The following is a 16588-nucleotide window of genomic DNA, read 5'->3' as shown; positions in this document are numbered from 1 at the left end:
CTTCTGCCTTCATTCAGGTTTGATCTAATTTCATGATTGGGTCTGGACTAATTACCAAAATTAAACAGTTACTAACGTAAAGCTGAAAAAAATAGTCACTAGAGTAAAATTAAAACCAAAACTAAAACAAACAATCAAAAAAATAAAGCTGTAGGCAATAATCTGCCTTTAGGAGCAAGAGTTGTAGATCCCTACAGTTCAACCTTCCCTGTAGTTTACTTTTCGTGGGCATTAATATTTTAATACTACTGACCATTTAAATTGAAATCACAAAAAAGCTCCCCCTGATCCACAGTATTATAGTAATAGAAATAATGTTAAGGGACACATTTTGATCAGTGATTTATTAGTAACAATGTTTCATCAGAAAAGTTATGTCTTTAAATGTACAGTCACTATTATTGCATTATAGCTTAAAACATAATGACTGAAAGCAGATGGTTTTGAGTTGAAAGTTTTAGGTGGGCAGGTAGTGAGAGAGAAAAAACACCTATTGTAGCTGATTACATATGATGCAATCTAATTTAATTTAAAAATTGACACATGTCATTACAGATTAATAGCATTTTTAGACTGAGCCTAATCGCCTTCTTTGTTATTGCAAAATTTAAGCCCAATTCCAGTATTTTTAAATAAAAACTTTCAAACCTCCATCTGTCAAAGAAGAGCAACAATACGCATATTGGCATTCATGATTATCTTCATGGTTTTTATATAATTACATCTGTCATTAAAAATTAAAATCCCCTAATGTTTCTAGCTATTCAATTTTAAAACTTTTTTAAAGAGCTATGAAATTAATATTCTAATATTTACACATGTTGTACCACTTGACTTCATATATTCTAAACAGCACACAAATAGTCAATTCAAGCTAAATATTTTTATTTAAAGTAAGAAATATATATTTACATTAAAGAACCTATGTAAAGACAATCTCTTAAAAACTTCTAATCTTTTCTGTATATATAATCTGTAAGCAGAGAGCTGCTGATACCTTTCTTATGCTGGTTTTGCATGTTTTTTTAATGTAGTTTTCCCCATCTTTTAGGATACACTGTTACCAAGAGTAACTTTTAAGTATTCTGGACCACCGAAACGATGACCATGGAGTTGATCATGGTATAAAGTCTTCAGGTGTGTGAAGGATCAAACCACAGTGATGCCACTTATGTTTAGCCAGAATATGAGCAGTGAAAAAATGTGCTGCACAAAAGCTTAAATGCAAGATGCAATTACCACTTTCAATCAGCTATGAATGATTTTTCAACAAGTGTGTCAACTCCTCAGTAAAAATATTAGGCTTAGCTATCTTAGAGACATCTGAGAATCACAGTGTTTTTACCACACTCGATTACTTGTCTGTACTCTAGCAAGCTCTTGTTTTGCAGAAATGGAGTAATTACGAATTCTATTTCCACACTTACTTTGAAAATTATATTTTCATGTTTACAAAAATTAATTTACTTTGGTTTAAATAAAATCAGGGGTATCTGGTTTCCATCAGCAACTCTTTACAAGGACAAACATTGATCTAGGGCTAAGTAGATATTTCACTCATTGAAAACAGAAAAGCTTTTTTTTTATTTTCTTGAACTGCGTAGTCTACTCAACTAATTTCAAGGCCATGATGCTCAATATCTTCTGAAATTTTTTCCTTAGTTTTTTCTCTTCCTTAAAATTATTCTAGTAGATTACACTGATATAAATGGCTAACAGAGTTTCTTACTGTTCAAAGATATATTTTTTATGTTATAAACAATTTTAGCCACTATAACTTTCAATAATTAAGTAATATATTTTGCCTTGGATTTTGGCTTGGATTTCTCTACCTCTCCTTTTTATTCTTTTTTTTTTTTTTACTCTAAATCTGGGGTGTTGAAACTTCCTATTTCTTTTCTTGACCTTTGAATTTATACTTTTTACATTTCACATAAGATTTCTAAAGTGAGAAGTGACTCAATTTCTAGGATCATCTGTAAAGTTTATTTTTCATAACTTTTTTTAAAAGACTGTTTGTGCTGAAGGTGCCTTTGCTTTCTTCCCCTGGTAGATTTTGATTAATCTTAACACATATTTGGGTTTGATTCCCATATGAAAACTCTGTGTGGTTCTTGGTATGCACTAAATGTAATTTAAATAGTCATCTAAAATCTTCACAAGTAATTACTTGTAAATACTGAAAGCCAGTTGCACTATGAAAGGTGATCCCATTTGACATTAACCTACTTGAACTGAAAATTGCAGCTTATGGAACATATCCTACCACAGCCAGAAATTATGCTTTCTGATTTCTAGTGTAGCTCTCCATTCCCGAGATCATGTACAGAACAAGGATGTTAATAAGAGACTGAGAATGCAAGTTAATTATTGATCTGGTTTAGTGCATATTTTTGTTTATGTTACAAGCTGATAATCTTCATCAACTGATTTCTCTCAAGTGTCACAGCAGCAAAGAGATTCTGAAAGAAAATTCTTGAAGTCATAGTGTCTGAATTAACTGGGGTGAAGGAAACACAATATAGCAAGAAGCCCAACTTTTGTGGGACAGACATAATGAGACTGATAAAACTTATCATCCTTGGCACAGTAGTGGTGTGGTACAAGATAAGTAACAGTATTGGAGGTTTGGAGAAGTCAATGAAAAGGAAAAAAATCATCTCACATACAAGTGAGATGAAAGGAATTAACAGAGATATTCTTTGAAGCTCCATTTTGAATTTATTTTTGGGTTTGACAGACATGTCTCTGAAGTCTAAAGCAGATATTGTGGGCGACAAAGCAGAAAAGAAAATAACTGGAGACAAAAAAATGGCTAAAGAGATTATGGTAAAAAAGCTTCTAGTGTTCAGATTGGTTACTGATTTTCCAGAGAAGGAATAATGGTCTGGTTTTTCTTATTCTACTTCCAAAATTAGGATGCTTGTTCATTTCATAGAAGACACAAGAGTTCCAATCTACTCAACCCTGCTTAAAAAAAAAAAAAAAAAAAGTAACAACAAACCAAAGTAAAAATAAAATGTAAAGACAATGAATGTAAAAACAATTGAAGGTTAAAAAAAAGTTCAGGCCATAACACTAAAGGATTTTTGGGAGTTTAGCAGAAGAGACTTGATCTTTGGACAGATCCTCCACAGGATATTTTACTCAAATACCATTAATCAAATAACTGACCATTTTATAGTCATTTAGTACTCCTCTTCCCTTTTTTTTTGTGAAGAAGAAGAAGAGATCAAACAACCTATGTTCTACATTAGTATCAGGAAGACTCTGGGACTGCACATTCTGGTTTAAAGAATTTTATGTCACCAAAGAAAAACTGCATATAGAAAGAGAATGTGACTTTACCTTACCTGATATCCCCTAGCAGAGGGCTGGTGCCATGTGGAAGCAGGAAGAAGACTGTCTGGAGGAAGTGTCCATGGGAGCACAAGCAGTCCATGTGAAATAGGAGGTGTAAGTGTCCAGTGAACTTTGTCTTTAATAATATGTCAGAGGGTATTTCCTGCTTGCTCAGTGAAACGTGTTAGTAATGTTTTACAAAAGGAAGCAACTGTCACCATTTTAAGAGAATGCTTGTGCACTTTTTAAAAGTTAATTCTACCATTTTAATACCTTTTCATGCCTTAAAATGTAAGTATGCATCAGTACAAGTGGGATTGTTCAACTGTATCTTTAATATGTTTCTAAATAGTCTATTAAAAACCATCCTTAATTTCAAATAAAAGACATGAAACTGGCTGGGGTTTTTTTTCTTATTTTTGTAGTACTTAATCAAGGAGATAAAGTGCATTTGTTTAACGAAAACAAATCAAAGCACTTTGGATTGACATGGTTGCCACTGTAACAGGATGATTCTATTATATAAATGCTCAGAGGTTGCTTTTTAAATCATTCTTGATTAACAGAGCATTTATTTTCTGTTTCCTTTGAACTAGGAGTTTTTCTCCTTCCTTGCAGTTAACATATATATCTCAAACACCAGCTTGTCAACTGATGACTTTGAAGCTTCAGTTGCTATGAATATTAAACTGCACTGGCAGAAAAATAGCTGTGATGTCAAAAAAGGAACTTGGAGGTTAGAGACTCTCAAGAAAGATTAGGACAAAGCTTTCCAATGACAAAGAATTAAAAGAACATGACAAGGCAAAATCAAAAGTCTTCAGTAAGCATTGTCTTGGCTTTGATTTTCCTCTGTGATGCGTGATAACTAAGTATGTCACCTGTACAAAATGGTACAGAAGCAGCTGGATATAAGCCAGACTGGCTTTTAAGAGATTAATGGCCAAAACACATAAACTTAACCTGATTTTAACAGTATTCACTTCCTTTTCTTAAGAAGGTTGATATGTAATTCCTCTCAGTTTGAAAGTTGTTACAAAAAATGTTGGTGCATTGCCTTATTTCTGATTTGCTCAATTGCCCCCCAGAAGGGATGGTGACTTTGACAGCAAAGTTCAAAGTGAAAAGCTCTGATTAACGTCAGGAATGTAGTTAATGAAGTACACAGTGACTGGGGGCAAGAGAAAAATAGAGGAACAAGCTTTGTTAATTTTTTTCTGGCTTAGTTGAGCTAACCCTGTGTTGTAGGTATACTAACTTGCTTCACCCACAACACATCAGAAATTGCCTGAGGAAGTGGATCTGAAAAGAAATGTTCACAACATAGTATCATGGAGACTAATACCAATTACTGGCTACCTCTCTCTCTCTAAAGGCTCAGCCTAATGTCACTATTTAACCCTAAGCTTGCATTTAGATTCGGACAAAAACTTTTTAACCTTTTTTTTATTTTTCTCTGGTCTTCCTCTCTTCCCATTTTTCCAATCCTACATGTTGCACCAGTTGCAGCACTAATTTAAATAATTTTCCACCTTTTCATAAAACTTCTCCAGGATACCAGGAAAATTAAAGCTGTCAAAACTGGACACAATTAGAATTTGCAAAATTAATGGGCTGCAAAACAGTAGAGGGTTTGCAGTAGGCAGTCCAGATGATCAGGTCAACAGGAGATATGATTAAAAAGATCATGATGAATGGTGAGAGCTAAACACTGCCATGCTTAAAAGTGTATTTATTCAGAAATTAAGTACTACTGCAGTAGAGTTTAGTACATGAAATACTCATACTGCTGCATTTTAAGATTTCATTGCTATCAGTATTGCAATGGAAAGATCCACTACTTGCATGTAGTGACATGAAATGGTGTTAAATGCTGATAATAGAAATATGGACTATGGCTGGCTACCAAACCTACCAATAGCTATTCTCATGCACCACAAAGTAAAAATTATATCAGTCATTTATCTAAAATTTTATTAAAGGAAATATGATTATACCATTAAAAAAGTGTTAGAGAGCTCTGTTTCCTGGTAGATGTTCAACTGCCTTACAATACAAGGGAAAACAAAGTTACCACTGAAGAAAAGCAGTGTAAGAGCATCAGTATTGGTCCCCCAAAAGAGGCAGGCATAGTAGCCATCATGATGCTCCTACAGCAGTACTTCTGATGTTCTTGTTAAACCAGAAAAAGTAATTGATCTTAAGCAGGAATCTGCCACATGCCTCTTCTGCATAAAGGCTTGACCTCTGAGGTCTGTTAGCTATCACTTACTAGTACATTTAAAATGCAAATTTAAAAATTTTATCCTATTTTATATTTTTTTTGCACTAGACATATGAGCAACTATCAGGGAAAAACTATCTGCAAATTGCCCATTATAAATTTTAAATTAATTTACTCAGACTTTTTTTCATCCCATTTCTTTGAATTTTCTTTTATCAAGTTCTAGGGAAAATAAGTTTACCATCTGGACTGTCTGCAGAAATAGGAAGTTTCTAAATATTAGCAAAAGCAAGATTTAATGTACAAAGTGACAAAGACTAGTACATGAAAAGTTCTTATGAGGCTCATGTTCAGCAAGAAAACAAGTTGTTCTGGCTGTCTGATTATTTTTTAAACCAAACAAATGAATCCACCTCAGCAATCTCAAACTGACTCCTTGCTAAGGTTATCTCAAACAATATCCACAAATAAGAAATTAATTGCTGATGGGAAGGGAACACAAGCAGTATAACTTGCTTCAAATTTAGAACCTTACAGCAAGTCTTTTCAAAGGCTCACATCAATACTAATTTTAGACGGTCTTCTCACACTCTTTTCTGTTTCTCTGTTTCCTCATCTCACAAAGATGAAAAATGACACTGATACGTTTAACAACATTACTGTGAAAGAGTCAGGATCTGTGGGACAAACAGAATGCACTATAAACATAGAGTACAAAATATTTGAGCCAGTTCAGAGTCATATTTGAAATGGAATAAGAGCTGGTGGCACAATTTTCTAGCTCTGAGATTATTAATAATCAATTTATCTGTTAGTCTCTTGCTTTAGATTTCTCAAAACTCAAGTGCCTGGTCTTCTCAATTTCGCAGGATTAAATGGAAAATGAATAGTTGTTCACTTTGTCTCAGATGTGGTAAACACTGAAATTCCCAAATTCTATGTCTTGAAATTCTCTGACTTTTCAACAGCTTTTCCCTACCATGTGAGAGTTTTGACCTTTCCAAATTAAAGTCACCTGCTCAGTTAAATTGCAGGGGTATTTTATTTGTTCATTTTAGATTTTCAAAATAAAATATTTTGGATAATAAGGTTTTAATATTTTCTGTTGTATCACTAAAGCCTGTAGTTTTTCATTACATGAGACTGAATAGGTGTGTAAAATGAGAACATAAATGAGGCTTATTATGTATTTACTCATCATACATATCCCTAAAAACACCCAAATGTCTGTTATTGCTTCTCTCTTATTAAAAAAATTCCTTTTATTGTCTATTCTGATCTGCATTTTTCCCTCCAAACCCTTAAACTCCACATGACCACTTCTGATTAGATCCAAAGTAATGATCTATACTATGCCCAGTAAAATTTTTCCTCATTTGAGTCCTTATAATTGCACCAACTGTATAATCTTTAAGATAAGAATGAAATGCTCTTTAAAAACAACCCCAAAACAAATTCAGTATTTCTTGGATCAGAAAAGCTTTGCTAAACATACATAAAATAAGAAAAATAAATTGTTTGATAAATTTAATTGATAATAAAGAAAACAAATACTGCTCTACTTACAGAACTAATCTTCAATATTTACAAATACAGAAGAGAAAATTTTACTGCATATGTGACAAATTAGCTTGTGACTATGAGTCATTTATCCTTCCTTGCTGGAGACTTATTTTGTCAGGGTATTCCCATTAGGGCTACACAGTAAAGCAACACATTTACCTTAAATAAAGGAGTCACTTTCCAGTCAGACATCAACTATTTAGAACTACTGCAGATATATATTTGGAAATGGTTCCATCACTGTATAATAAAGTTCAGGCTGCTTTTAATATAAATTATAGATTTTTTATATATGCATATATATTGTATGTGTATAAATACATGCATCCCTATCTCTCTATATTGATATAACACTTATACTGTCCTTGGGGACCAATTGGTTGGTGAAGAACTCTAAAACTGACAAGATGTCAGATATGCTTAAGGGTTTTCTGAGCTCCTGAAATGGTCACTCTTCAGTACAGAGCCTGGGTACTCTTGAAATTTGATCAATAAGTTTGGGGGCTACCCCTCACAGACCTAAGAGTCATGGCTGGACTAAACTTTCCTCAGGATTTAAAGCCGGAGTGCATGGAAGTCCTGGCATAGCTAACTATTCCAAAGCTATGACTGCTGGATCTTCTGCACTGCCTGCCCTGGAATGGTTGACTCTCTGGTCTGCACCAAAGTTGTGAGCTTATCCTAATGCTTTCCTGATAGGATATCTGTCTGTGCAGTAAATAAATGAGAATTCCTGAGTTTTTCAGTGTTTTCAAGATTTTACCTCCATATTTCATGGGCTAGAAGTCCTGGCTGTCTTGGTCTTACAGGGCTGCATTATTGCACTGAAAAAAATCAAAAAACTAAAAGATTGTAAAAGCAGACCTGCTTCATAAAAAAATACACAAATCCCTTTGTTTTTAATAAACTGATATAAATGCTTCACCAAAAATTTGCTAATCATCTTTACTCTGAATTTTTCAACTAATGCAATCCAAATTAAAGTAAACTGTGTTTTTGAGAAACTGTTTGTGATTCTTGTCAAAAAGATAAATAACAAATACATGTACAAAGAACTACAATTTAATATGGAAAATTGCCTTTACAACAATGAAAAAACCTATTTTAATCAGGACAAATTCCTCTACTTTCATATGAAAAATCCAAGAAAATTGCACAATTACTATGAAACATTTACATTAGAATTAATGTTACATAAGACTAGAAGATATAAGTGGAAATAGATTACGATAAAACAGTGAGCAACCAAGATATTTCTCTAGTACCATACATAAGTAAAATCAACAATATATTCCCTAACCTTTTAATTTTGCTAAAATATCATTTTTAGTGACAAATTTAAAAATCTTGTCAACCTTCCTAAGTTTATGAAAAGTTAACATTTAGGTTTGCTGGAAAGCTTAGTACCTTAGCATTTCTGGGTTTACACTGTTTAATGAGAAAGGTATGGTACAGTTTGTAAATTTTGCTGGCATGGCCTGGCACAGTGTCCCTTCTACCTTTTCTACCTATTTCCACCCTGGTACTGAAACAAGGTAGAGTAGGCCTTATAGGAGGACCATTCTTCACTGGTCTGACGAAATAACTTCTTAGAATCATAGAATAATTTAGGTTGGAAAAGACCTTTGAGATCATTGAATCCAACCATTAGCCTAAAACTGACAATTCCATCACTAAACAATGTCTCTGTGTGCCACATCTACATGTCTTTTAAATACTTCCGGGGTCTAGATTCGGCCACTTCCCTGAAAAGCCTGTTCCAATGCTTGACAGAGTTTTCTGTTAAATTTATCTTAATATACAATCTAAACCTCCCCTGGCAAAATGTGAGACAATTTCTTCTTGTCCCGTTGCTTGTCACTCAGGAGAAAAGATTGACCCCACTTTGTTGCATACTCCAAGTGAAGAACAATAAGGTCTCTCTCCTCTGAGCTTTGTTTTAAGCTAAACAACCCCAGTTCCCTGAGCTGCTCCTCATAAGATCTGTGCTCCAGACCTTTCAGCACCTCTTTAGCCCTTTATGTTGTTAATGTTTAGGAAATTTTCTTAATTTTGAGCAGAGAATACTATTAATTGTAATGTTTTTAACTATGACTTCAATGATCAAAATTAAGAGCATTCTTAAATAAGAGATACTAAGAAGCTGTAAAATACATTGTTCACAGTAATTACTAATAATGCCTGAATATTTGGTGTTTTTTTTTTTAATAAAAGATTCTTCATACAATGAAAGAGAACTTTATAATACTATAAAACTTTGTAAATAATAAATTAAAATAAAATAACTACAGACAGGTAATACAAACCATCTGCACCAAACAACAAGCAATGTTAATGGTCATACTTTAAAATAACACACGAAACTGTAAAACCTTTCAGCATTCCTTAAACACTCTTTTGGGGATACACAAGAATTGTCACATGACTTATATTAGAAGGCAGTGAAATGTTATTTGAGAATTTTGCTGAGATAGCACTTTTAGGAAGTTAGTATTCTCATGTCATTGAGGATAGGCATTAACACTAACTTTAATAAAGAGATCATATTGTCTTTGTGAGGAGGAGTAGGCATATTCATATTGAGCAGAATTGTATGACAGAATTTGCATCCATTAGAAATAGTCAGATAATTGGGTAATAGCTAAAATCCTGATGCTGGACATACAGAACTCAAAGCATATTGCATGAGTTCCTCCTGGGCAAGCTACCCATGGAGCCAGTTTTGAAATGTGTAGAAAGTACTCCTATGTTTTGTGTATCTTTATTTGCAGCTTTGACAATAATTCATGTTGCTGTCAGTTTCTTTGGGAAACACATTTTCCTCTTTTTTTGATTTTCCCCATTTTCTGAGCCACATTGATCACTGAATATGCATCTGAATCAGAACAGACGTTACTGATAGTAGTAAATCTGGTTTAAGAATAACAGAAAAAAACGAAATATTTCTATTTTATATCAAAATCTAATTAGAAATTCCTTTCTTCTTTCCCTTCATCTGTTTGCTAGTGTGACCAGAAACAAAAATGATGTTTTAGCTTGTAATATACTTCTGATTTATATCGTAGCATTCTAAGAAGAGGTGTATAAGTTTTTACCACTGTCTTGTATGCATCCTTGTGCATACATTTGCAAGCATTTCTTTTGCTTTTTGACCTCCACTGCAGGACTTTTAATTGATCTATCAATGTTGACATCTGTTTTTTTCATTTGTGTTGTAGTTCATTTAGAACTCAGACATACACAAGTAGGTCATATTATTCCCTCCAACATTCACCAGTTTACCTTCAGTGAAAGTTATTTCATCCAGAATTAGGCTGCCTGTTCACCAAAGTCCTTTTGAAGTTTTTCACAATATCCTTGAGACCTGATTAACCCAAATATGCTTAGCTGTTTTTGTTGCTAATTAAACCACCTCATTCCTCACCTTTGCCAAGTTACTAAGAAGGATATTCAATGATGCAAACCTGCTATGTGGTAAGTTTACACTTACCACTTTTATATACTTGAAAATAACAATTTGTATTCACTTTGCTTGTTTTCTTCTGCAAGACAACGAATGGTTATTCTGGATATATTTTAATTATACCAGAATTTAATCTTTTCTCTCCCACTTCATACAGCTGAAAAATGTAATACATTGCAGTCTTAACAGAAATAAGCAAAGACATGAACAGAATGATAGCTCATGCTTGATGAAAAGTTTTTTCTGTTTTTTATTTTTATAAGACGAATTTAAAAAAAGCAGAGATGATTATATAACGACCCTGATAACAGTGAAAAAAAAAAAAAAAGAAATCTTTGAAGTGGCATAAAATAAAAAAAAAATTCAAATTTAAAAACAAATTACCTGGATAAACAGGAATGATACAAGAGAGAGGTGCATTTTCATATTAGGAATCATAATTCGTTACTGTGAACAAGTTGGTTGGAGACCAGGTCTCCAGTGGTGATCTTTATTTCTCAATTGCCCTTTATCATATCTAATATCCTTACATCACCAAAAGTATATCTTTTTTAAAACTACCTTTTCTTTTTGGTGAAGCCATTCACCTCATGTCTCAATAAGCAAACATCAGTACTGAAGAAGATAGCAAGTGATATTTACACTAATGATGAAGATAATAAATAAGACGACAATAAGAAGAAGATAATAAGTAAGCAATATTTAGATTAACAATGCAAGAAGTAAAGAAATTATCGGACAGTTATTTAGCTAGTTGTGGAATAATCTTTACAACCAATGAACAAAGTAGGTTACTTGATACAAAATTTATAAACATAAATTATAACTGTCTTAATTTTTTTGCCAGATTTGCTGTATTCATTCATTTCATTTCAAAGTCACTTATTGCTTGCTTCATGTAATCCGTAAAAATGTCAGCCCCAATATTGCTGACAAATAGATGACTTTTACATCAATAAAATATAATGAAGTTTCTTTTTTATTTTTAGCACTACAGTGAACATATACAGTCTTAATGAGAAGGGTTTTGAAAAAAAATTGAGGAGCAAAACCATATCAGAAATGTCTTTTTTAAGATACATGAATGTATTATCTAAGTAAAATATTAATGCAGTAAAGATTTTAGGTCTGATGTCATATGAATCTTTACTGAAGAGAATATTTTAGTGAAATCTTTACATATTTAAAATGTGCATATGGGTAATTTGAAATTATGCATTTATATATATATAAAAGCAGAAACTTGTATGTCCATGGATTAAAACTTAGATATTTCTAGGCTTCTATCTGTGACTTTGGGGTTAAGTAGTTTTAAAATAGACTAAAAAGCTTGTAAGTCACCTTCCAGTTTATTTTTGGCTTTTGGCACATTCTTGCTGTTGTATTCCTTTTCCCACTACCTTTTTCTGACAAACTATAGGTCATATTGGGCAATCTTTTGACCTATAACTTATGGCAGTGTCTACTGGGTGGTAATAACAATAATTAGGCTTTTGCAATGTGAACAGAGATGTCCAGCATAAATAGGGTCAAAATGAATATTGAGATATATGCATGAGATACATAATCTGTAGATAAAATCTTAAATAAATCACTATAAACAAATACCTTTCTAGAGGTTTATTTGTTTGGGGGGTTGTGTGGGTTGTTTGTTGTTGGGGGTTTTTTTGTTTGTTTTGTTTTGTGGGGTTTTTTTTTGTTTGTGGGGTTTGGGGGTTTTGTTTGTTTGTTTGGGTTTTTTGTTGTTTCAATTTTTTTTTTTGCGGTATTCATTTGACTTTAATTATAAATACTGATATCTGAGAAGTGCCTAGAACATCAGAATTATAAATGGTGTTCAAGGTCATTCAGTCAGATGCAGATGTCTAAATCATAGATTCCTACATTAGGACAGATGTAGCCCACATTTTTATTCTCCAGTTTGATTAACTTGCTATGTCCCAATTCAGACTTCATGTCTCTTGATCTCATCTCACAAATTTAGGCATTCAACCCTTTTTTCACACTCACCTCTGCTGGGACATTATCATTCTACTGCATCTGGATTTAATACTCATTTAGAGTCATACAAATGATCATTATTTTAGCAAGTCTTGGTACTACATAGTTTAACATGAAGTGTTTACTTTCTGACAGAGAAGACCATAGTATTCTTACCTATAATTTCTACTAAACTGAGCTGATTGAAAACTTCACTTTTTTTTTGCTTGAACATTCTGGCTTCTTAACCTGTGAATTTTGCACCTGGAAATGATTTTGTTTGATGAACTTTAACTGTATTTCTGTTAAATTTTCATGTGAATCCATAGATTTCTTATTTTTTTATAAATATAGTATATCTCTATATGTCTATATATTTAGGTCAGCTGATTCCTGTCATAAAACCCTCCCTGAATTGCAATGCACATAATTTTTAGTAGAGAACAGTTTGTGTCTTTCCTGGTAGCATCAGCTTTTTCTTTTTTTGGGCTTTTTTTTTTTTCCTATAAGACTTAATGCATTTGTGCATGAAATTTCAGATACCTAATTTCTAATACTAAAAGCTGCTTTTGGTTGGCTGATTTCTGACAGTCAGCCCTGCCTAGTTTTAAACCTTCAATAGGGATATTTTGTGGTTTAGGAAAAGCACCCCCTACTTTAGTTGTCCTGCTGACATGCTCCAAACAATTCTGCTGCTTGATCACCCTTCCCCTCCCTGTCTTCCTGCTCCATCTGGCACAAAAGGCAAGGATCTCAGGCTGAGATAAGAACAATTTACTGGAAAAAGCAATGAGATAAGAAAATGATCAGTACAAGGAGAGAGTAATTCACTTGCAAAATGCTCACCAAGCCTGGCTGGACCCAACCTCAGCCACCCCATCCTGCTGCTGCCCCTGGCTTGGGACTGGCACTACTCTTCCCTGCTGGGAAGGAACCCTGTTTTCTTGGAAGATAGCCCCTTTTCCTCACATCCAATGTGAAGTGGCATACAAAAACTTTCAAGTCCTAGCCTTGTGTCCTCCTGGCTACTGCAGAAATTTTCCTGGTCCCAGCCAGAAGCAAAACAGTATAATACATTTATTATGGTCCATCTGATTTAATGTACTATTATTTTCCAGAGTTTCCCACAGTGCTAGTTCAGTTGTCCAAAGCTGTCCAAAAGTTACCTTGTGAAGGTTCTTCAAAACAGCTCCATTCTAAATTGTACTCAGGACATGTTTCTCTGGCATATTTCTTAAATACCTTTAATATTGTCTACCTATGCCTTATCATTTTCATATCCTGTCAAACCACCTCTACACCAATGAAAAAAAATTACTCTGCATTTACTCTATTACCTCCTTTCTTATTGTTTTGCAAAAGAATTTTGTCTGTTTTGCCAATATTATGCATTGGGTTGATGTCAGGAATGTTTTTATTACTCAACAAAAAGAATGGCTTCTATCTCTCTTTAGGTGCTACTGTAAAATCTTGTGCTTCTGTGCAGGTTTTTTAACAGAGGAAAAATTACTATCCACAGTACAGTACTAATACTATAATAGCTGCTGTGACATAGGGTCTTTTTTATGCAGGAAGTTAATGAGCCCTAACCATTCCTATTATTTTATTCTGTAAGCAAGACAACAAAAAGGTGCTGAACTAAACAAGACAAGGAATCAGAAAAAAAGAATTCCAAAGTGAGATAACTGAGTTCATGCTAAGCAATAATGTCTGAGCTCATTCAAGTGAGTTCTGCTGATAAGTGCAGCAGGGGTGGCAATCATATTGGAAGTTGGATACTAGGTAATTCTTGCGAGATCATGAAGTACAGTCCTGATCTTAGGTGTCCAAAATATTTAAAAGGTTCTCAAATAAAAATGACCTACTTGAAAGTAATGCTGTGACAAAGGAAAAAAATAAAATTGTTGTGAGGACAGGTATATTATACAAATATGGGGGTTTTCAACCTTTCTGTTTCAGTTACTTCTAGTTCTCACTACCCAAATTCAAAGGATTTTATTTATTTATTTATTTATTTATTTATTTATTTATTTATTCATTTGTAGTTCTTGAAACTTTAGTGCATTAATCATTACTGCAAGTCCAAGTTCATTTCAGTATTTTTAAACAATGAAAGTTGAAACATGGATCCTCTACCTGAGGAAATCCCAAATACGTAGACTGCTGGAGGCTAGGATGCAACATAAAGAGAAATATTAGTTGTAAACTACCTGTTGCTTGTGTTCCTTTACAAATAATCTTCAACATATTCTGGAATAATAAAAGTACTAGGTTAAAGGGAAGCTTTTTTTGATACATTGTATTATCATTTTGAAGGTTTCTTACTTTTCAAATTTCTTAAGCATCCTTTATCAGCTGCAATGATTTAATATAGATTCTAAATCATAGAACATTTTCACTTTAAATTCTATATTTTTAAATTGAAAGTTTCATTTACATACAGTATTATTTTTGTGTACTCTTGATATATTTGCTATTTCCTAGATTAAATAGATCCTACATAAAAGAAGCAGCAATATCAAATAACACGCTTTCATATTTCAACTTTAGACATAAAAAATGTTTACATTATTTAAATGTTTATGCTGTCATAAATATAAATTATTTAGCAGCCTTTTACTAAGAACTTTTCAAATTTTTATTTATTTTTATTCTCATCAGATTTATTATCATTAAATCAGCACGTATTGAGGAATGTATAAAGAAGCAACCTGTAAATGTGAATGGAAATATCTACCTTATTCCTTCTCTTCACCTACCATTGTATTTTGAAGGCAGTAGCAGAGATATCTTGGACTGTCCAGGAGGAATAAGAAAAGTGTACTTTGATAGTAATATAACATTTCAAAATATGTATGCTGTTTTTTCAATTTGACTACATTTGAATTAATTTGTTGACTATCTCCCCAATGAGTACTTTATCCTTCACTCTGACTTCCCATGGAAATTCACTTTTACAGTGATATTTTTACCTTGAATATTGTATTTAGTTCACTTCTCTTTCAATTTAATTCAGCTGGTAGTGGAGAGACACTAGACGTCAATGTCAATGAGAATCTGGAGTTTTTTAATTTATTATTTTATATCCTGCTCTCCTACGAACAAAAGAAAAATTTCTGTTTCCTTACATGAAATGCAGGCCCCTTGAGGTGCCTAAAAAAACCATTTGACACCAAGTCATTTAGGTAACTGAATTGCTCTCCTGACTCTTTGCTAACTTAGATGAAGACATCAACCTTGTAAACATTTGAAGATGTGTCCATACATATATACAGAAACAAGAAAACCCTAACAGACAAAAAAAAACAAACAGAAGAACCTCATCCCTTAGTTTAGCTCACTGCAAAATCAATCAACCAAAAACACGACTCACTTACCAATTCACTATATAGTTTCTCTCTTTGTGAATCTTTGTAACAAAATATATGTTGTACAGAAGTTTTTTTTTAGAAAAACCAACCCCAATAATTTCTGTCATCCTTTACCACAAATGCCGCATTTACCTGAGGGTGGAATCCCTGCCCAGGGTGCCATAAGTGCTGGGTTCCAATAGGAGTGCTCTGAGCATGTCATTCCCTCAAAGGAATTGTGATCTCTGCAGCTCCTCACTTCTTGTCCTTTGACCATCATCCCCAGAGTATCAAAATTGTAATATGTCCAGAGAAGGGCAACAAAGGGCTTCTCATGAACTTTGATTTCCTTTGGAAAGGTAAAAATGGTATCAGTGGAAATCATAATTTCTCATAGAATCAGGATATGGTCTTGAGGAATCATGAAGTTGATTATATCCCAGACCAGTCCTGTTCTCTTATAGACTAATAAAATAAATTGTACTCTGTATTCAAATCCTACCTTTAAAAATGTACAGGGAAAAAAAAATATTTTTTAATGTAAATCACAGAATGACTGCTACTGCCTAACCAAATTTAGATGACTTTTAATTGTTTTTCAAAAAGTGAGGTTAAATATAATACACCATCAAAATTAAACAATAGATTTAAGTCATATATTAAGTA

This window comes from Agelaius phoeniceus, chromosome 2 (genome assembly GCF_051311805.1).
Source record: "Agelaius phoeniceus isolate bAgePho1 chromosome 2, bAgePho1.hap1, whole genome shotgun sequence".
In the NCBI taxonomy this organism is placed as follows: domain Eukaryota; kingdom Metazoa; phylum Chordata; class Aves; order Passeriformes; family Icteridae; genus Agelaius; species Agelaius phoeniceus.
Note: the sequence above shows the minus strand (reverse complement) of the source record.